This window comes from Vigna radiata, chromosome 1, assembly GCF_000741045.1.
Source record: "Vigna radiata var. radiata cultivar VC1973A chromosome 1, Vradiata_ver6, whole genome shotgun sequence".
Classification (NCBI taxonomy): Eukaryota; Viridiplantae; Streptophyta; class Magnoliopsida; order Fabales; family Fabaceae; genus Vigna; species Vigna radiata.
In genome coordinates, this window is record NC_028351.1 from 17,372,454 (window position 1) to 17,380,187 (window position 7,734).

Consider the following 7,734-nt stretch of genomic DNA (forward strand, 5'->3'; position numbering starts at 1 on the left):
CAGCACTCTTGCAATTCAAAAATCATTCTAATGAATGAGTTAAACACAACAAGCATTGAAACATATGAATTACTCTAACAATTAATGGAAAAACATATATTATTGAGAATCAATATAAATACATGAGAGTTCACAAGGTCTCATCCCCCAACAACAAATAGAAATTAGTTCCCCATAGACATGGAGAAACTATATGAACAATGGAAGAGAATGAGACAAAGAACCCTAAGAATTGGGGAAAGAGTGTGTTGCTATGTTGCTCTCTGCTAGAGATAGAAAACCTAGAGCCCCAGGGTCCTTTAAATAAAGTAAAAAAAGAGTAGAAACAGGGCCCTGTCCAATAGAGACGAAATAGAGCAAAACTTGGGCTTGACCCGCGAAACCTGACGCTCAAGCACCCCACTTAGGGTGCCCGGGCGGTGAGTAATCCTCATGTAAGGCTTGAACCTCGAGTTGGGCACCCAAGCTTCAAAACCCCGCCGTCCAGGAGGCCAGAAAGGGCGCCCGAGTGGTGCACTTCGATTTACAATGCTTAAGCTTCCACACAGGGTGCCCAAGTGATAACGGTTTAAAACACCATTATTTGTTGTGTGATTTTGATACTAAAAGCACCCTTTTTCACTTAGAAACTTGCTTGGAGTCATGTGTTTTTAATAAAATGTGTGAATAAGAAAGTTGAGGTTGATTTCAATGGTTTTTTAACAAATTCCCCTTGTTTTGACAGAGATTGAAGTAATACTGGAAGAAGAAGTGAAAAGCCAAGAAGATGAAGCTCAAAAGAGGTCAAAAAGACACTAAGAGGAGGAAAAACGCGAAGCCCGAGCAACAAGGAATGAAAAATAGCGACATCACCATTACCGCTGGTCGCCCGAGAAGTGGACATTCGAAGCCTAGGCATCCAAATCTGACGCCCAAGCCTTACATGAGCCTCAATTCTCGCCCGGGTGAGCTCCTTGCGACACTTTGGCGAGATTTCACCTGGATCGGGCCCTGTTTTTGCTCTGTTTTGATTCTTTCGGACCGAGCCACACTTTGGTACGTGTCTGACTTATTTATAGGACCCTGGGGCTCTAGGTTTTGCATCCCTGCCAGAGAAGAGCATAACAATACACTCTTAGCCAATTCTTAGTCCTCCATTATCTTCTTTCCTTCCATTGTTCATAGAGTTCCCCCATGTCTATGGGGAACTAATTTCTATTTGTTGTTGGGGAATGATGTAACCTTGTAAACTCTCATGTATTTGAATTGATTCTTAATTTCATTTGCTTTTTCATTAATTATTAGAGTAATTCATCTGTTTTTACTGCTTGCTTATACAATAGCATGATCTGTGAGTTGCATGAGTATCAACAGGTTCCTTTCAATTTAGGTCCTTGTTGAATTACTCCTAAGGGTTATATTGCTCAGACATGAGGGTATGAGCCTTAGTCGTCTTAACCTCTTGATCTTCACATCTTTTTACCAGGAATACTAGGAATTATATGAACTGGTAATTAGGGACACAGACTTATTTACCGAGGGATCGGGTTTAAGTATTTTAGTGATGGAAGTTAGCATTAATGAATAAAGAAGAATTCTTATATACATGAGAGGGAACTTGGTGAAGTCTAACCCCAACTACATATCCATCTCATATCAATCAACTTTCATTCATCTCTATGCTCTTTTGCTACTGATCAACTTTATTTTGTTTTATTTTATTATTTTTGTGAAACCCATGATCTCTTAGATTTTTAAGTCTTAATTAATCTTGCTTTCACACAACTGTTCAGCGCCGAGAGTCCTCTGGGATACGATACTTGGTCTTACCATTTTATATTACTTGTGCGACTCGGTACACTTGCCGATTTGCCCCAACAACAAGCTTCGTGTTGTCCCTGCTTCTAGTGCTTTTCCAAGCCTTTCTGAGCTCTATCTTCTTGGCATTTCATCTCTACTTCCAGTATTACTTCATTGTCTGCCAAAACAAGGGGAGTTAGTCATAATATCATTGAAATCAACCTCAAGTCTCTTATTCACACAACTTAATGCAAAAGCATGAGTCCAAGCAAATTTCTAAGTGAAAAAGGGTGTTTTTAGTATCAAAATCACATCACAGATAATGGTATTTTCAACCGTTATCATGCATCATAAAAAAAGGGGGAGTTGTGTATAGTTGAACCCATCTCACATATGAGTTTTTGATGATGAACAAAAGAAATGTTTTATAATTTCTTGCACAACAAATGGCAAAACAGTTGATTGATCTTTATTGTATTTGTGTTTGAACTGATTAGTATATGAATTCATTGTATGGAAATGAATCATAGGCTGAAACATATTGCACTTTGAATATCTGATAAAAATAATCGATGAAATTCTTTACTTAATCTGTTAAGTTTCTTCATATTTTCGTATATGTTTATGAAGGGAAAAACAACTGTGATTTAATCGATCATATTAATTGTATAATCGATTAAAACAAGTTGTTATGCCAACATATGTTTGTTGAGTGCATTGATGTGTTTATAATGGAAAATGTTTTAAAAAATGCTTAAGTATAGAACTTAACTGATTACATTATTTTTCTAATCGGTTAAAATGCGTTTCTTTTGTGTAAATCATTTTCTTGAAAAGCCACAATTGCCTATAATGGACATATTTATTTGTTACTAGCTTGTATGAATTGTATAATCGATTGCATGATCCATATAATTTGTTAAATCTAGGTTTAATATCTATTTTGGTCCCTCTTTTCGGGGGGTTTGTTCAAAGTGGTCCTTCCCTTTTTAAAAAGTTCATTAAAGTCCTACTTTTTGCAAAAACTGTGCAAGTTATTCGTTTTTGCTAACGGTGTTAATTCTGCTAACGGTAAAACTGCCAACTGGCAAATATTTGATTACTTGTACAGATAAAATTCGTTGTAGTCCTCATATTGGTTTAAAAATGTTTATTGTGGTCCTCTTGTTGGTTTAAAATTTTTTATTGTGGTCCTCCTTTAAAAATGTTTATTGTGGGTGTTTTAGCAGCATGCAGCCATGTTGGAATGCTCGATCAAGCGCTTAACTACTTAGAGACAGGAAGCGGCTTCACAAATTTGTCAATGGAAAATGCTCTTGTGGAAATTTTTGTGGTTTTCTCTAAAAGTAGCAGTTCAAATTTCATGTGTTGCAATCCAAAACTGATGAGTTCTTTTTTCACATCTCCACACTTACTAATATAACACGTGAAACAACACTGATAAACTTCAAATTGTAGTTTCCCAAAAGGTTAGCGCATGGATTACTAGATCACACGTGAAATCTTTAACATGTATTAAACAATGTACAAATGGCTTACCCTTCTAAGATGGCATGATGATCTTGGTTTTGCAGAACATGTGAGACATTAGATTTCTTTAGTTTACTGACACGTTTTTTTTAAGTAAAAGGGGACCACAATAAACATTTTTAAACCAACACGAGGACCACAATAAACATTTTTAAACCAATATGAGGACTACAACGAATTTTATTTGTACAAGTCATCAAATATTTTCCAGCTGGCAGTTTTGCTGTTAACAGAATTAAAGTCGTTAGCAAAAAGGACTAACTTGCACAGTTTTTGCAAAAAGTAGGACTTTAGTGAACTTTTTAAAAAAGGAAGGACCACTTTGAACAAACCCCCTGAAAAGAGGGACCAAAATAGGTATTAAACCTTAAATCTAATACGGATGTAAAACTGTTAAAGTAGAAGGAAAAGCTTAATAGATTACATCATATGCTTGATCGATTAAATTGCGTCAGAGTTAGAAAAATGTATAAATAAAAGCATTGCTCACCACCTCAACATAATTTTATGATCTTACACTTACTTAAGTGATTTGTTTGTTGAGAATTTATTACAAAAGCGTTCTAATCTTCTTGGAGAATCAAGATTGTTCAATTGGAATGAAATTCATCAAGATTCTCACAAAGAAGTTGTTCTTACACATTGCTGATCATTATCTGCACAAGAGGTGTATTCTATCTGGATCGGTGTTTACCTACAATCAAGAATACTGTGTTCCTTGTTGTTGTGAAGCCAGGAAGAGAACATGTGCGTTCTAGTTTGTAGAGTTGGGATTACTATAAGCTTACAGAAAGTGAGATAGCTTTCTAGGTTGAGACTGTGAGGTGTTCACTGTTGAGATTGTTGACAACAGAATATCTATATCACTCTGGTTTTTGATGATGACAACACATCTTTAATAACACACATATGTTGTTGTTGTGTTACATGTTCTTATGCTTACTGTTTGGTATATTTGTTGAACATGTTTATGTGTTATATTGCTATGTGAATGCATACTTATTGACCTTGTACATGCTACATCACTTTTGGATGCATTGCACATGTTTTGAAGGATGAAAACCACAAGCACTTTTGTGAACTTATAACTGTGTAACAAAGCTGCAGTAAAGTTGACTCCATTACTAATTGAATCGACTATGCTCAAGTCTTTGTGCACATTTTCATAATCAGTGCTTTGTGAGATTTTATGAAGGAAAGAATTTCAAAATGTTTCAACCTGTCGAAGTCGACTGTGTGCGCCACACATTCAACTGCATTAGTTGTTTTGTTTGAAATTGTTATGCTCATGAACAGTAATAGCTATATTTTTAAAAGTTAGTTGAGCATTGAATAATAGGTCAATTGTATTGAATGAGAATTTAATTTGTTTGACTGGATGCTACTGGTTTGACTAATTTCTTATAACTGTCATAACATAGTCGACTATATTAGTAGCATATTCGACTAAGAGAACATCTGTTTAATAGAAATCTATAAATAGACTGAACTTGATGTTACTCAGGGACTTTTGATGATCTAACATTTTCACATTCTGTTTAAGATTGATTTCTCTAAGATTATAGAGCTCCAAGAACTCATCAAGAAGGCGATGGTGATCTTTCTTGAAGGAGATTCAAAGGGAGATTAATTGCACGCTCACTGCTTGATCACATATCTGCACATTGCGGTGTTTCTGGTTTAATCAAGATTCTTGTTGGCATTCTTGGTGATTGTTGTTGGTACCAGTTATGACTATAGGGGATAGACTCGTGGAGTCTAGTTCACTTTGAGGATTGTTCAAAGTGGTTTGGCAGATTGCAGGAGAGGGGACATCTTGCTACAAGTCTTGTTGTGTGGTTTGCCTATATTTTGGTTAGAGGGTTAGAGAGGTATTTTATATTTTTGACGTGGAGGTCTTCTATAAATGGCTTGTTCTAAAAACCCTGACCATTATAGTGCATTTGCTTCCTGGTATTGGAAGGACATTGGATGTAGGCATTGAGGCTAAACCAGTATAAAAACCAGTGTTTGATTTCTCTATCTCTACTCTTTTATATTTAGTTGATTGTACTATCTGCATAGTCAATTATGATTTTTCGCTGCACACAATTTTCATTACTTGCAATTCAAGAAAGTTTTGTAAAGTTTTCTACTTTGTATAAAAGATTGCGAAAAGACTCTGATTTTGAAAACTCACCAATTCAACCCCCCCCTCTTGGTGTAAAAAGAAGCCTACCTGTTTTCCAACAATTGGCACCAGAGCTGGTTTTCATAAGATATTTGAAAAACTAGTCGACTCTGTTTTTCATTGAATCGACTATAAACCTAGGAATGGCTTCCTGTTTTCAAACTTTTGGTGAAGGTGCTTCAATAAAGAGACCACCTTTGTTTGCTGGTGATTATTATCCATTTTGGAAAGTTAGAATGCAAATCTTTCTTAAATTTGTGGATAAAGAAATTTGGGATGCAACCTTGATGGTCCTTATGTGCCTACTAAAAGTGTTGATAAAGAAACTGTTATAAAACCTTTTACTGAATGGACTGCTGATGAAAACAGAAAAACTCGATATGATATTAAAGCTAGAAATATTATTGCCTTTGCACNAACAGTTGATGAATTTTTCAGGATATCTCAATGTAAATCTGCAAAGGAAATGTGGGATGTCTTAGAGGTAACACATGAAGGCACGAATGTGTTAACAAACTAATGAAGATGAAGTTTTGATGATGCCCAAATCAAGTCAAGAGATTCAAGAAGATTATTTGAAGACTTATTATTGTTGAAAGCTTTTGTAATAATTGTAGTTGAGGGTTTAGAACTTAGTTTTTTATTGGGTTTTGATTCTTGTGCTTCAAATGTATGTAATTGTTGTTCAGAATCAAAAACTCTCATTTTTTAATCGATTAATCCCTGATATAATCGATTAAAATCGCTGCAGAGGCCAAAAACCCAATCAGCTCTAAAATAATCGATTAAAGTAAGTTTTAATCGATTAGTTAATCGATTAATCCTGAGATAAATCAATTAATACTAGCCGTTGGGGTTTTCTAGCCGTTAAAAACTAGTTGTTGTACCAGTTTTAATTGATTAACACTAATATTAATCGATTAAATGTGTAAAAGGGCTAGTTACGTAGAATGGAAGAGTTTTTGGTTGAGTCTATAAATAGGCTCTCTTTATCCATCAACAGCAAGTCTTCCCTTGTGCTCAAATACTATGAACTTTGTGAAAACTGCGTGCTCTTGCTCAGCTAAGGAAACTCTTGTCTGTGGTGTTGGTACTGTGCAACTGCGGTGACAAAGGAATAGTTGATTCATCCTTGGTGCTGCTAAGGAAGTGATCGGAAGAGGTTCATCCTTCGTGAAGCATTCGAAAGAGGTGATTCATCCTTTGTGAAAATTCAAAGGAGGTGCAGGTTCATCTTTTGTGGTTTCAAGCGAGGTGTCTTCGAAACATTTACAAATTGTTTTTCTGTGTGATTATTATTTGTAATTGTTTTGTGATAGTGGAAAGTTAATTTGTTTTGGATTAGCAACTGGACGTAGGATTGGTAAGATCCGAACTAGTATAAAATCTACTTTTGAAAATTTCTCTGGACCTTACTCTTGATATTTAAATTTATTATTTTCTAAGTAAGAAAATTGAGAAGAAATTTTTAAAGCCACACATTTTAATTAAGAACCACTTCNCCCCCCCCCCCCCTCTTGGTTATAATCCGCTGTAGCCGCTCTGACAATTGGCATCAGAGCTTGATCTGATAGTTATTCAAATGGCAGGATCATATCAATAGACCACCTCTATTCACAGGTGAAAACTATGCATTATGGAAGGATATAATGCAAATTTTATTGAGTCTATTGATTGTGAGATTTGGGATGTTATTGCATCTGGTTTGTCTGTTCCTACTAACAATTTGCAGGAACCAAAGCCCCGTGTTCAGTGGACAGTTGAAGAAAAGAAAAGATTTCAAAATGATGTGAAAGCCTGAAACATAATTGCATCTTCTTTGACTGTTGATGGGTTCTACAGGGTCTCTGTTTGCAAAACCACACAGAAGATGTGGGAAGTGCTGAGAGTAACTCACGAAGGAACAGATGATGTGAAGAGGGCGAGAAAGAATACATTGATTCAAGAATATGAAATGTTCAAACATGATGAAGCAAGGAGAAACAATCTCAGATGTTCAGAAATGCTTCACCAACATTGTCAATCACCTCATTGGACTAGGTAATTGTTGACTCACTGGCAAGTGTACCGGATCGTGCAAGTAATATAATCGGTAATACCCGATATCGTTCTTCCCAAGAGACTCGAAAGGATCATTCGTGTGAATTAAAATTGTAAGACTTGTAAAGAAAGAATTAATTGTTGTGGATGCAAAGATAGAAAATACACATGGATGAATTGACGAAAAAGACTATGGATGAATGGAGTTTTTGGGG